The sequence below is a fragment of the Pleurodeles waltl genome, chromosome 3_1, assembly GCF_031143425.1.
Source record: "Pleurodeles waltl isolate 20211129_DDA chromosome 3_1, aPleWal1.hap1.20221129, whole genome shotgun sequence".
NCBI classification, from domain to species: Eukaryota; Metazoa; Chordata; class Amphibia; order Caudata; family Salamandridae; genus Pleurodeles; species Pleurodeles waltl.
Genome location: NC_090440.1, coordinates 1,183,865,879 through 1,183,880,684, shown reverse-complemented (window position 1 = coordinate 1,183,880,684; position 14,806 = coordinate 1,183,865,879).

Below are 14,806 nucleotides of genomic sequence, written 5' to 3'. Positions count from 1 at the left end.
AAAATCTACAGGTAGGCACTTCGCAAAAATCACCTCTGTTTCCTTTAAAAAAATTGGATGTGTCCACGTTGCGCTTTGGGGCGTTTCCTGTCGCAGGCGCTAGGCCTACACACACAAGTGAGGTATCATTTTTATCGAGAGACTTGGGGTAATGCTGGGTGGAAGGAAATTTGTGGCTCCTCTCAGATTCCAGAACTTTCTGCCACAGAAATGTGAGGAACATGTGTTTTTTTAGCCAAATTTTGAGGTTTGCAAAGGAATCTGGGTAACAGAACCTGGTCCGAGCCCCGCAAGTCACCCCATCTTGGATTTATCTAGGTCTCTAGTTTTCAGAAATGCACAGGTTTGGAAGGTTTCCCTAGGTGCCGGCTGAGCTAGAGGCCAAAATCTACAGGTAGGCACTTCGCAAAAATCACCTCTGTGTTCTTTCAAAAAATTGGATGTGTCCACGTTGCGCTTTGGGGCGTTTCCTGTCGCGGGCGCTAGGCCTACCCACACAAGTGAGGTATAATTTTTATCGGGAGACTTGGGGGAAGGCTGGGTGGAAGGAAATTTGTGGCTCCTCTCAGATTCCAGAACTTTCTGCCACAGAAATGTGAGGAACATGTGTTTTTTTAGCCAAATGTTGAGGTTTGCAAAGGATTCTGGGTAACAGAACCTGGTCCGAGCCCCGCAAGTCACCCCCTCTTGGATTCCCCCAGGTCTCTAGTTTTCAGAAATGCACAGGTTTGGTAGGTTTCCCTAGGTGCCGGCTGAGCTAGAGGCCAAAATCTACAGGTAGGCACTTCGCAAAAATCACCTCTGTTTTCTTTCAAAAAATTGGATGTGTCCACGTTGCGCTTTGGGGCGTTTCCTGTCGCGGGCGCTAGGCCTACCCACACAAATGAGTTATCATTTTTATCGGGAGACCTGGGGGAACGCTGGGTGGAAGAAAATTTGTGGCTCCTCTCAGATTCCAGAACTTTCTGCCACAGAAATGTGAGTAACATGTGTTTTTTTAGCCAAATTTTGAGGTTTGCAAAGGATTCTGGGTAACAGAACCTGGTCCGAGCCCCGCAAGTCACCGCATCTTGGATTCCCCCAGGTCTCTAGTTTTCAGAAATGCACAGGTTTGGTAGGTTTCCCTAGGTGCCGGCTGAGCTACAGGCCAAAATCTAGACGTAGGCACTTCGCAAAAATCACCTCTGTGTTCTTTCAAGTAATTGGATGTGTCCACGTTGCGCTTTGGGGCGTTTCCTGTCGCGGGCGCTAGGCCTACCCACACAAGTGAGGTATTATTTTTATCGGGAGACTTGGGGGAACGCTTGGTGGAAGGAAATTTGTGGCTCCTCTCAGATTCCAGAACTTTCTGCCACAGAAATGTGAGGAACATGTGTTTTTTTAGCCACATTTTGAGGTTTGCAAAGGATTCTGGGTAACAGAACCTGGTCCGAGCCCCGCACGTCACCCCATCTTGGATTCCCCCAGGTCTCTAGTTTTCAGAAATGCACAGGTTTGGTAGGTTTCCCTAGGTGCCGGCTGAGCTAGAGGCCAAAATCTACAGGTAGGCACTTCGCAAAAATCACCTCTGTTTTCTTTAAAAAAATTGGATGTGTCCACGTTGCGCTTTGGGGCGTTTCCTGTCGCGGGCGCTAGGCCTACCCACACAAGTGAGTTATCATTTTTATCGGGAGACCTGGGGGAACGCTGGGTGGAAGAAAATTTGTGGCTCCTCTCAGATTCCAGAACTTTCTGCCACAGAAATGTGAGGAACATGTGTTTTTTTAGCCAAATTTTGAGGTTTGCAAAGGATTCTGGGTAACAGAACCTGGTCCGAGCCCCGTAAGTCACCCCATCTTGGATTCCCCCAGGTCTCTAGTTTTTAGAAATGCACAGGTTTGGTAGGTTTCCCTAGGTACCGGCTGAGCTAGAGGCCAAAATCTACAGGAAGGCACTTCGCAAAAATCACCTCTGTTTCCTTTAAAAAAATTGAATGTGTCCACGTTGCGCTTTGGGGCGTTTCCTGTTGCGGGCGCTAGGCCTACCCACACAAGTGAGGTATCATTTTTATCGAGAGACTTGGGGTAACGCTGGGTGGAAGGAAATTTGTGGCTCCTCTCAGATTCCAGAACTTTCTGCCACAGAAATGTGAGGAACATGTGTTTTTTTAGCCACATTTTGAGGTTTGCAAAGGATTCTGGGTAACAGAACCTGGTCCGAGCCCCGCACGTCACCCCATCTTGGATTCCCCCAGGTCTCTAGTTTTCAGAAATGCACAGGTTTGGTAGGTTTCCCTAGGTGCCGGCTGAGCTAGAGGCCAAAATCTACAGGTAGGCACTTCGCAAAAATCACCTCTGTTTTCTTTCAAAAAATTGGATGTGTCCACGTTGCGCTTTGGGGCATTTCCTGTCGCGGGCGCTAGGCCTACCCACACAAGTGAGGTATCATTTTTGTCTGGAGACTTGGGGGAACGCTGGGTGGAAGGAAATTTGTGGCTCCTCTCAGATTCCAGAACTTTCTGCCACAGAAATGTGAGGAACATGTGTTTTTTTAGCCAAATTTTGAGGTTTGCAAAGGATTCTGGGTAACAAAAGCAGGTCCGAGCCCCGCAAGTCACCCCATCTTGGATTCCCCTAGGTCTCTAGTTTTCAGAAATGCACAGGTTTGGTAGGTTTCCCTAGGTGCCGGCTGAGCTAGAGGCCAAAACCTACAGGTAGGCACTTCGCAAAAATCACCTCTGTTTTCTTTCAAAAAATTGGATGTGTCCACGTTGCGCTTTGGGGCGTGTCCTGTCGCGGGCGCTAGGCCAACCCACACAAGTGAGGTATAATTTTTATCGGGAGACTTGGGGGAACGCTGGGTGGAAGGAAATTTGTGGCTCCTCTCAGATTCCAGAACTTTCTGCCACAGAAATGTGAGGAACATGTGTTTTTGTAGCCAAATTTTGAGGTTTGCAAAGGATTCTGGGTAACAGAACCTGGTCCGAGCCCCGTAAGTCACCCCATCTTGGATTCCCCCAGGTCCCTAGTTTTTAGAAATGCACAGGTTTGGTAGGTTTCCCTAGGTACCGGCTGAGCTAAAGGCCAAAATCTACAGGAAGGCACTTCGCAAAAATCACCTCTGTTTCCTTTCAAAAAATTGGATGTGTCCACGTTGCACTTTGGGGTGTTTCCTGTTGCGGGCGCTAGGCCTACCCACACAAGTGAGGTATCATTTTTATCGAGAGACTTGGGGTAACGCTGGGTGGAAGGAAATTTGTGGCTCCTCTCAGATTTCAGAACATTCTGCCACAGAAATGTGAGGAACATGTGTTTTTTTAGACAAATTTTGAGGTTTGCAAAGGATTCTGGGTAACAGAACCTGGTCCGAGCCCCGTAAGTCACCCCATCTTGGATTCCCCCAGGTCTCTAGTTTTTAGAAATGCACAGGTTTGGTAGGTTTCCCTAGGTGCCGGCTGAGCTAGAGGCCAAAACCTACAGGTAGGCACTTCGTAAAAAACACCTCTGTTTTCTTTCAAAAAATTGGATGTGTCCACGTTGCGCTTTGGGGCCTGTCCTGTCGCCGGCGCTAGGCCTATCCACACAAGTGAGGTATCATTTTTATCTGGAGACTTGGGGGAACGCTGGGTGGAAGGAAATTTGTGGCTCCTCTCAGATTACAGAACTTTCTGCTACAGAAATGTGAGGAACATGTGTTTTTTTTGCCAAATTTTGAGGTTTGTAAAGGATTCTGGGTAACAGAACCTGGTCCGAGCCCCGCAAGTCACTCCATCTTGGATTCCCCCAGGTCTCTAGTTTTCAGAAATGCACAGGTTTGGTAGGTTTCCCTAGGTGCCGGCTGAGCTAGAGGCCAAAATCTAGAGGTAGGCACTTCGCAAAAATCACCTCTGTTTTCTTTCAAAAAATTGGATGTGTCCACGTTGCGCTTTGGGGCGTTTCCTGTCATGGGCGCTAGGCCTACCCACACAAGTGAGGTATCATTTTTATCGGGAGACTTGGGGGAACGCTGGGTGGAAGGAAATTTGTGGCTCCTCTCAGATTCCAGAACTTTCTGCCACAGAAATGTGAGGAACATGTGTTTTTTTAGCCAAATTTTGAGGTTTGCAAAGGATTCTGGGTAACAGAACCTGGTCCGAGTCCCGCAAGTCACCCCATCTTGGATTCCCCCAGGTCTCTAGTTTTCAGAAATGCACAAGTTTTGTATGTTTCCCTAGGTGCCGGCTGAGCTAGAGGCCAAAATCTACAGGTAGGCACTTCGCAAAAATCACCTCTGTTTTCTTTCAAAAAATTGGATGTGTCCACTTTGCGCTTTGGGGCGTTTCCTGTCGCGGGCGCTAGGCCTACCCACACAAGTGAGGTATCATTTTTATCTGGAGACTTGGGGGAACGCTTGGTGGAAGGAAATTTGTGGCTCCTCTCAGATTCCAGAACTTTCTGCCACAGAAATGTGAGGAACATGTGTTTTTTTAGCCAAATATTGAGTTTTGCAAAGGATTCTGGGTAACAGAACCTGGTCCGAGCCCCGCAAGTCACCCCATCTTGGATTTCCTCAGGACTCTAGTTTTCAGAAATGCACAGGTTTGGTAGGTTTCCCTAGGTGCCGGCTGAGCTAGAGGCCAAAATCTACAGGTAGGCACTTCGCAAAAATAACCTCTGTGTTCTTTCAAAAAATTGGATGTGTCCACGTTGCGCTTTGGGGCGTTTCCTGTCGCGGGCGCTAGGCCTACCCACACAAGTGAGGTATCATTTTTATCGGGAGACTTGGAGGAACGCTTGGTGGAAGGAAATTTGTGGCTCCTCTCAGATTCCAGAACTTTCTGCCACAGAAATGTGAGGAACATGTGTTTTTTTAGCCAAATTTTGAGGTTTGCAAAGGATTCTGGGTAACAGAACCTGGTCCGAGCCCCGTAAGTCACCCCATCTTGGATTCCCCCAGGTCTCTAGTTTTTAGAAATGCACAGGTTTGGTAGGTTTCCCTAGGTGCCGGCTGAGCTAGAGGCCAAAATCTACAGGTAGGCACTTCGCAAAAATCACCTCTGTTTCCTTTAAAAAAATTGGATGTGTCCACGTTGCGCTTTGGGGCGTTTCCTGTCGCGGGCGCTAGGCCTACACACACAAGTGAGGTATCATTTTTATCGAGAGACTTGGGGTAATGCTGGGTGGAAGGAAATTTGTGGCTCCTCTCAGATTCCAGAACTTTCTGCCACAGAAATGTGAGGAACATGTGTTTTTTTAGCCAAATTTTGAGGTTTGCAAAGGAATCTGGGTAACAGAACCTGGTCCGAGCCCCGCAAGTCACCCCATCTTGGATTTATCTAGGTCTCTAGTTTTCAGAAATGCACAGGTTTGGAAGGTTTCCCTAGGTGCCGGCTGAGCTAGAGGCCAAAATCTACAGGTAGGCACTTCGCAAAAATCACCTCTGTGATCTTTCAAAAAATTGGATGTGTCCACGTTGCGCTTTGGGGCGTTTCCTGTCGCGGGCGCTAGGCCTACCCACACAAGTGAGGTATAATTTTTATCGGGAGACTTGGGGGAAGGCTGGGTGGAAGGAAATTTGTGGCTCCTCTCAGATTCCAGAACTTTCTGCCACAGAAATGTGAGGAACATGTGTTTTTTTAGCCAAATGTTGAGGTTTGCAAAGGATTCTGGGTAACAGAACCTGGTCCGAGCCCCGCAAGTCACCCCCTCTTGGATTCCCCCAGGTCTCTAGTTTTCAGAAATGCACAGGTTTGGTAGGTTTCCCTAGGTGCCGGCTGAGCTAGAGGCCAAAATCTACAGGTAGGCACTTCGCAAAAATCACCTCTGTTTCCTTTCAAAAAATTGGATGTGTCCACGTTGCGCTTTGGGGCGTTTCCTGTCGCGGGCGCTAGGCCTACCCACACAAGTGAGGTATTATTTTTATCGGGAGACTTGGGGGAACGCTGGGTGGAAGGAAATTTGTGGCTCCTCTCAGATTCCAGAACTTTCTGCCACAGAAATGTGAGGAACATGTGTTTTTTTAGCCACATTTTGAGGTTTGCAAAGGATTCTGGGTAACAGAACCTGGTCCGAGCCCCGCACGTCACCCCATCTTGGATTCCCCCAGGTCTCTAGTTTTCAGAAATGCACAGGTTTGGTAGGTTTCCCTAGGTGCCGGCTGAGCTAGAGGCCAAAATCTACAGGTAGGCACTTCGCAAAAATCACCTCTGTTTTCTTTAAAAAAATTGGATGTGTCCACGTTGCGCTTTGGGGCGTTTCCTGTCGCGGGCGCTAGGCCTACCCACACAAGTGAGTTATCATTTTTATCGGGAGACCTGGGGGTACGCTGGGTGGAAGAAAATTTGTGGCTCCTCTCAGATTCCAGAACTTTCTGCCACAGAAATGTGAGGAACATGTGTTTTTTTAGCCAAATTTTGAGGTTTGCAAAGGATTCTGGGTAACAGAACCTGGTCCGAGCCCCACAAGTCACCCCATCTTGGATTTCCTTAGGACTCTAGTTTTCAGAAATGCACAGGTTTGGTAGGTTTCCCTAGGTGCCGGCTGAGCTAGAGGCCAAAATCTACAGGTAGGCACTTCGCAAAAATAACCTCTGTGTTCTTTCAAAAAATTGGATGTGTCCACGTTGCGCTTTGGGGCGTTTCCTGTCGCGGGCGCTAGGCCTACCCACACAAGTGAGGTATCATTTTTATCGAGAGACTTGGAGGAACGCTTGGTGGAAGGAAATTTGTGGCTCCTCTCAGATTCCAGAACTTTCTGCCACAGAAATGTGAGGAACATGTGTTTTTTTAGCCAAATTTTGAGGTTTGCAAAGGATTCTGGGTAACAGAACCTGGTCCGAGCCCCGTAAGTCACCCCATCTTGGATTCCCCCAGGTCTCTAGTTTTTAGAAATGCACAGGTTTGGTAGGTTTCCCTAGGTGCCGGCTGAGCTAGAGGCCAAAACCTACAGGTAGGCACTTCGTAAAAAACACCTCTGTTTTCTTTAAAAAAATTGGATGTGTCCACGTTGCGCTTTGGGGCCTGTCCTGTCGCGGGCGCTAGGCCTATCCACACAAGTGAGGTATCATTTTTATCTGGAGACTTGGGGGAACGCTGGGTGGAAGGAAGTTTGTGGCTCCTCTCAGATTACAGAACTTTCTGCTACAGAAATGTGAGGCACATGTGTTTTTTTAGCCAAATTTTGAGGTTTGTAAAGGATTCTGGGTAACAGAACCTGGTCCGAGCCCCGCAAGTCACTCCATCTTGGATTCCCCCAGGTCTCTAGTTTTCAGAAATGCACAGGTTTGGTAGGTTTCCCTAGGTGCCGGCTGAGCTAGAGGCCAAAATCTAGAGGTAGGCACTTCGCAAAAATCACCTCTGTTTTCTTTCAAAAAATTGGATGTGTCCACGTTGCGCTTTGGGGCGTGTCCTGTCGCGGGCGCTAGGCCAACCCACACAAGTGAGGTATAATTTTTATCGGGAGACTTGGGGGAACGCTGGGTGGAAGGAAATTTGTGGCTCCTCTCAGATTCCAGAACTTTCTGCCACAGAAATGTGAGGAACATGTGTTTTTGTAGCCAAATTTTGAGGTTTGCAAAGGATTCTGGGTAACAGAACCTGGTCCGAGCCCCGTAAGTCACCCCATCTTGGATTCCCCCAGGTCCCTAGTTTTTAGAAATGCACAGGTTTGGTAGGTTTCCCTAGGTACCGGCTGAGCTAAAGGCCAAAATCTACAGGAAGGCACTTCGCAAAAATCACCTCTGTTTCCTTTCAAAAAATTGGATGTGTCCACGTTGCACTTTGGGGTGTTTCCTGTTGCGGGCGCTAGGCCTACCTACACAAGTGAGGTATCATTTTTATCGAGAGACTTGGGGTAACGCTGGGTGGAAGGAAATTTGTGGCTCCTCTCAGATTTCAGAACATTCTGCCACAGAAATGTGAGGAACATGTGTTTTTTTAGACAAATTTTGAGGTTTGCAAAGGATTCTGGGTAACAGAACCTGGTCCGAGCCCCGTAAGTCACCCCATCTTGGATTCCCCCAGGTCTCTAGTTTTTAGAAATGCACAGGTTTGGTAGGTTTCCCTAGGTGCCGGCTGAGCTAGAGGCCAAAACCTACAGGTAGGCACTTCGTAAAAAACACCTCTGTGTTCTTTCAAAAAATTGGATGTGTCCACGTTGCGCTTTGGGGCGTTTCCTGTCGCGGGCGCTAGGCCTACCCACACAAGTGAGGTATCATTTTTATCGGGAGACTTGGAGGAACGCTTGGTGGAAGGAAATTTGTGGCTCCTCTCAGATTCCAGAACTTTCTGCCACAGAAATGTGAGGAACATGTGTTTTTTTAGCCAAATTTGGAGGTTTGCAAAGGATTCTGGGTAACAGAACCTGGTCCGAGCCCCGTAAGTCACCCCATCTTGGATTCCCCCAGGTCTCTAGTTTTTAGAAATGCACAGGTTTGGTAGGTTTCCCTAGGTGCCGGCTGAGCTAGAGGCCAAAATCTACAGGTAGGCACTTCGCAAAAATCACCTCTGTTTCCTTTAAAAAAATTGGATGTGTCCACGTTGCGCTTTGGGGCGTTTCCTGTCGCAGGCGCTAGGCCTACACACACAAGTGAGGTATCATTTTTATCGAGAGACTTGGGGTAATGCTGGGTGGAAGGAAATTTGTGGCTCCTCTCAGATTCCAGAACTTTCTGCCACAGAAATGTGAGGAACATGTGTTTTTTTAGCCAAATTTTGAGGTTTGCAAAGGAATCTGGGTAACAGAACCTGGTCCGAGCCCCGCAAGTCACCCCATCTTGGATTTATCTAGGTCTCTAGTTTTCAGAAATGCACAGGTTTGGAAGGTTTCCCTAGGTGCCGGCTGAGCTAGAGGCCAAAATCTACAGGTAGGCACTTCGCAAAAATCACCTCTGTGTTCTTTCAAAAAATTGGATGTGTCCACGTTGCGCTTTGGGGCGTTTCCTGTCGCGGGCGCTAGGCCTACCCACACAAGTGAGGTATAATTTTTATCGGGAGACTTGGGGGAAGGCTGGGTGGAAGGAAATTTGTGGCTCCTCTCAGATTCCAGAACTTTCTGCCACAGAAATGTGAGGAACATGTGTTTTTTTAGCCAAATGTTGAGGTTTGCAAAGGATTCTGGGTAACAGAACCTGGTCCGAGCCCCGCAAGTCACCCCCTCTTGGATTCCCCCAGGTCTCTAGTTTTCAGAAATGCACAGGTTTGGTAGGTTTCCCTAGGTGCCGGCTGAGCTAGAGGCCAAAATCTACAGGTAGGCACTTCGCAAAAATCACCTCTGTTTTCTTTCAAAAAATTGGATGTGTCCACGTTGCGCTTTGGGGCGTTTCCTGTCGCGGGCGCTAGGCCTACCCACACAAATGAGTTATCATTTTTATCGGGAGACCTGGGGGAACGCTGGGTGGAAGAAAATTTGTGGCTCCTCTCAGATTCCAGAACTTTCTGCCACAGAAATGTGAGTAACATGTGTTTTTTTAGCCAAATTTTGAGGTTTGCAAAGGATTCTGGGTAACAGAACCTGGTCCGAGCCCCGCAAGTCACCGCATCTTGGATTCCCCCAGGTCTCTAGTTTTCAGAAATGCACAGGTTTGGTAGGTTTCCCTAGGTGCCGGCTGAGCTACAGGCCAAAATCTAGACGTAGGCACTTCGCAAAAATCACCTCTGTGTTCTTTCAAGTAATTGGATGTGTCCACGTTGCGCTTTGGGGCGTTTCCTGTCGCGGGCGCTAGGCCTACCCACACAAGTGAGGTATTATTTTTATCGGGAGACTTGGGGGAACGCTTGGTGGAAGGAAATTTGTGGCTCCTCTCAGATTCCAGAACTTTCTGCCACAGAAATGTGAGGAACATGTGTTTTTTTAGCCACATTTTGAGGTTTGCAAAGGATTCTGGGTAACAGAACCTGGTCCGAGCCCCGCACGTCACCCCATCTTGGATTCCCCCAGGTCTCTAGTTTTCAGAAATGCACAGGTTTGGTAGGTTTCCCTAGGTGCCGGCTGAGCTAGAGGCCAAAATCTACAGGTAGGCACTTCGCAAAAATCACCTCTGTTTTCTTTAAAAAAATTGGATGTGTCCACGTTGCGCTTTGGGGCGTTTCCTGTCGCGGGCGCTAGGCCTACCCACACAAGTGAGTTATCATTTTTATCGGGAGACCTGGGGGAACGCTGGGTGGAAGAAAATTTGTGGCTCCTCTCAGATTCCAGAACTTTCTGCCACAGAAATGTGAGGAACATGTGTTTTTTTAGCCAAATTTTGAGGTTTGCAAAGGATTCTGGGTAACAGAACCTGGTCCGAGCCCCGTAAGTCACCCCATCTTGGATTCCCCCAGGTCTCTAGTTTTTAGAAATGCACAGGTTTGGTAGGTTTCCCTAGGTACCGGCTGAGCTAGAGGCCAAAATCTACAGGAAGGCACTTCGCAAAAATCACCTCTGTTTCCTTTAAAAAAATTGAATGTGTCCACGTTGCGCTTTGGGGCGTTTCCTGTTGCGGGCGCTAGGCCTACCCACACAAGTGAGGTATCATTTTTATCGAGAGACTTGGGGTAACGCTGGGTGGAAGGAAATTTGTGGCTCCTCTCAGATTCCAGAACTTTCTGCCACAGAAATGTGAGGAACATGTGTTTTTTTAGCCACATTTTGAGGTTTGCAAAGGATTCTGGGTAACAGAACCTGGTCCGAGCCCCGCACGTCACCCCATCTTGGATTCCCCCAGGTCTCTAGTTTTCAGAAATGCACAGGTTTGGTAGGTTTCCCTAGGTGCCGGCTGAGCTAGAGGCCAAAATCTACAGGTAGGCACTTCGCAAAAATCACCTCTGTTTTCTTTCAAAAAATTGGATGTGTCCACGTTGCGCTTTGGGGCATTTCCTGTCGCGGGCGCTAGGCCTACCCACACAAGTGAGGTATCATTTTTGTCTGGAGACTTGGGGGAACGCTGGGTGGAAGGAAATTTGTGGCTCCTCTCAGATTCCAGAACTTTCTGCCACAGAAATGTGAGGAACATGTGTTTTTTTAGCCAAATTTTGAGGTTTGCAAAGGATTCTGGGTAACAAAAGCAGGTCCGAGCCCCGCAAGTCACCCCATCTTGGATTCCCCTAGGTCTCTAGTTTTCAGAAATGCACAGGTTTGGTAGGTTTCCCTAGGTGCCGGCTGAGCTAGAGGCCAAAACCTACAGGTAGGCACTTCGCAAAAATCACCTCTGTTTTCTTTCAAAAAATTGGATGTGTCCACGTTGCGCTTTGGGGCGTGTCCTGTCGCGGGCGCTAGGCCAACCCACACAAGTGAGGTATAATTTTTATCGGGAGACTTGGGGGAACGCTGGGTGGAAGGAAATTTGTGGCTCCTCTCAGATTCCAGAACTTTCTGCCACAGAAATGTGAGGAACATGTGTTTTTGTAGCCAAATTTTGAGGTTTGCAAAGGATTCTGGGTAACAGAACCTGGTCCGAGCCCCGTAAGTCACCCCATCTTGGATTCCCCCAGGTCCCTAGTTTTTAGAAATGCACAGGTTTGGTAGGTTTCCCTAGGTACCGGCTGAGCTAAAGGCCAAAATCTACAGGAAGGCACTTCGCAAAAATCACCTCTGTTTCCTTTCAAAAAATTGGATGTGTCCACGTTGCACTTTGGGGTGTTTCCTGTTGCGGGCGCTAGGCCTACCCACACAAGTGAGGTATCATTTTTATCGAGAGACTTGGGGTAACGCTGGGTGGAAGGAAATTTGTGGCTCCTCTCAGATTTCAGAACATTCTGCCACAGAAATGTGAGGAACATGTGTTTTTTTAGACAAATTTTGAGGTTTGCAAAGGATTCTGGGTAACAGAACCTGGTCCGAGCCCCGTAAGTCACCCCATCTTGGATTCCCCCAGGTCTCTAGTTTTTAGAAATGCACAGGTTTGGTAGGTTTCCCTAGGTGCCGGCTGAGCTAGAGGCCAAAACCTACAGGTAGGCACTTCGTAAAAAACACCTCTGTTTTCTTTCAAAAAATTGGATGTGTCCACGTTGCGCTTTGGGGCCTGTCCTGTCGCCGGCGCTAGGCCTATCCACACAAGTGAGGTATCATTTTTATCTGGAGACTTGGGGGAACGCTGGGTGGAAGGAAATTTGTGGCTCCTCTCAGATTACAGAACTTTCTGCTACAGAAATGTGAGGAACATGTGTTTTTTTTGCCAAATTTTGAGGTTTGTAAAGGATTCTGGGTAACAGAACCTGGTCCGAGCCCCGCAAGTCACTCCATCTTGGATTCCCCCAGGTCTCTAGTTTTCAGAAATGCACAGGTTTGGTAGGTTTCCCTAGGTGCCGGCTGAGCTAGAGGCCAAAATCTAGAGGTAGGCACTTCGCAAAAATCACCTCTGTTTTCTTTCAAAAAATTGGATGTGTCCACGTTGCGCTTTGGGGCGTTTCCTGTCATGGGCGCTAGGCCTACCCACACAAGTGAGGTATCATTTTTATCGGGAGACTTGGGGGAACGCTGGGTGGAAGGAAATTTGTGGCTCCTCTCAGATTCCAGAACTTTCTGCCACAGAAATGTGAGGAACATGTGTTTTTTTAGCCAAATTTTGAGGTTTGCAAAGGATTCTGGGTAACAGAACCTGGTCCGAGCCCCGCAAGTCACCGCATCTTGGATTCCCCCAGGTCTCTAGTTTTCAGAAATGCACAGGTTTGGTAGGTTTCCCTAGGTGCCGGCTGAGCTACAGGCCAAAATCTAGACGTAGGCACTTCGCAAAAATCACCTCTGTGTTCTTTCAAGTAATTGGATGTGTCCACGTTGCGCTTTGGGGCGTTTCCTGTCGCGGGCGCTAGGCCTACCCACACAAGTGAGGTATCATTTTTATCGGGAGACTTGGGGGAACGCTGGGTGGAAGGAAATTTGTGGCTCCTCTCAGATTCCAGAACTTTCTGCCACAGAAATGTGAGGAACATGTGTTTTTTTAGCCAAATTTTGAGGTTTGCAAAGGATTCTGGGTAACAGAACCTGGTCCGAGTCCCGCAAGTCACCCCATCTTGGATTCCCCCAGGTCTCTAGTTTTCAGAAATGCACAAGTTTTGTATGTTTCCCTAGGTGCCGGCTGAGCTAGAGGCCAAAATCTACAGGTAGGCACTTCGCAAAAATCACCTCTGTTTTCTTTCAAAAAATTGGATGTGTCCACTTTGCGCTTTGGGGCGTTTCCTGTCGCGGGCGCTAGGCCTACCCACACAAGTGAGGTATCATTTTTATCTGGAGACTTGGGGGAACGCTTGGTGGAAGGAAATTTGTGGCTCCTCTCAGATTCCAGAACTTTCTGCCACAGAAATGTGAGGAACATGTGTTTTTTTAGCCAAATATTGAGTTTTGCAAAGGATTCTGGGTAACAGAACCTGGTCCGAGCCCCGCAAGTCACCCCATCTTGGATTTCCTCAGGACTCTAGTTTTCAGAAATGCACAGGTTTGGTAGGTTTCCCTAGGTGCCGGCTGAGCTAGAGGCCAAAATCTACAGGTAGGCACTTCGCAAAAATAACCTCTGTGTTCTTTCAAAAAATTGGATGTGTCCACGTTGCGCTTTGGGGCGTTTCCTGTCGCGGGCGCTAGGCCTACCCACACAAGTGAGGTATCATTTTTATCGGGAGACTTGGAGGAACGCTTGGTGGAAGGAAATTTGTGGCTCCTCTCAGATTCCAGAACTTTCTGCCACAGAAATGTGAGGAACATGTGTTTTTTTAGCCAAATTTTGAGGTTTGCAAAGGATTCTGGGTAACAGAACCTGGTCCGAGCCCCGTAAGTCACCCCATCTTGGATTCCCCCAGGTCTCTAGTTTTTAGAAATGCACAGGTTTGGTAGGTTTCCCTAGGTGCCGGCTGAGCTAGAGGCCAAAATCTACAGGTAGGCACTTCGCAAAAATCACCTCTGTTTCCTTTAAAAAAATTGGATGTGTCCACGTTGCGCTTTGGGGCGTTTCCTGTCGCGGGCGCTAGGCCTACACACACAAGTGAGGTATCATTTTTATCGAGAGACTTGGGGTAATGCTGGGTGGAAGGAAATTTGTGGCTCCTCTCAGATTCCAGAACTTTCTGCCACAGAAATGTGAGGAACATGTGTTTTTTTAGCCAAATTTTGAGGTTTGCAAAGGAATCTGGGTAACAGAACCTGGTCCGAGCCCCGCAAGTCACCCCATCTTGGATTTATCTAGGTCTCTAGTTTTCAGAAATGCACAGGTTTGGAAGGTTTCCCTAGGTGCCGGCTGAGCTAGAGGCCAAAATCTACAGGTAGGCACTTCGCAAAAATCACCTCTGTGTTCTTTCAAAAAATTGGATGTGTCCACGTTGCGCTTTGGGGCGTTTCCTGTCGCGGGCGCTAGGCCTACCCACACAAGTGAGGTATAATTTTTATCGGGAGACTTGGGGGAAGGCTGGGTGGAAGGAAATTTGTGGCTCCTCTCAGATTCCAGAACTTTCTGCCACAGAAATGTGAGGAACATGTGTTTTTTTAGCCAAATGTTGAGGTTTGCAAAGGATTCTGGGTAACAGAACCTGGTCCGAGCCCCGCAAGTCACCCCCTCTTGGATTCCCCCAGGTCTCTAGTTTTCAGAAATGCACAGGTTTGGTAGGTTTCCCTAGGTGCCGGCTGAGCTAGAGGCCAAAATCTACAGGTAGGCACTTCGCAAAAATCACCTCTGTTTCCTTTCAAAAAATTGGATGTGTCCACGTTGCGCTTTGGGGCGTTTCCTGTCGCGGGCGCTAGGCCTACCCACACAAGTGAGGTATTATTTTTATCGGGAGACTTGGGGGAACGCTGGGTGGAAGGAAATTTGTGGCTCCTCTCAGATTCCAGAACTTTCTGCCACAGAAATGTGAGGAACATGTGTTTTTTTAGCCACATTTTGAGGTTTG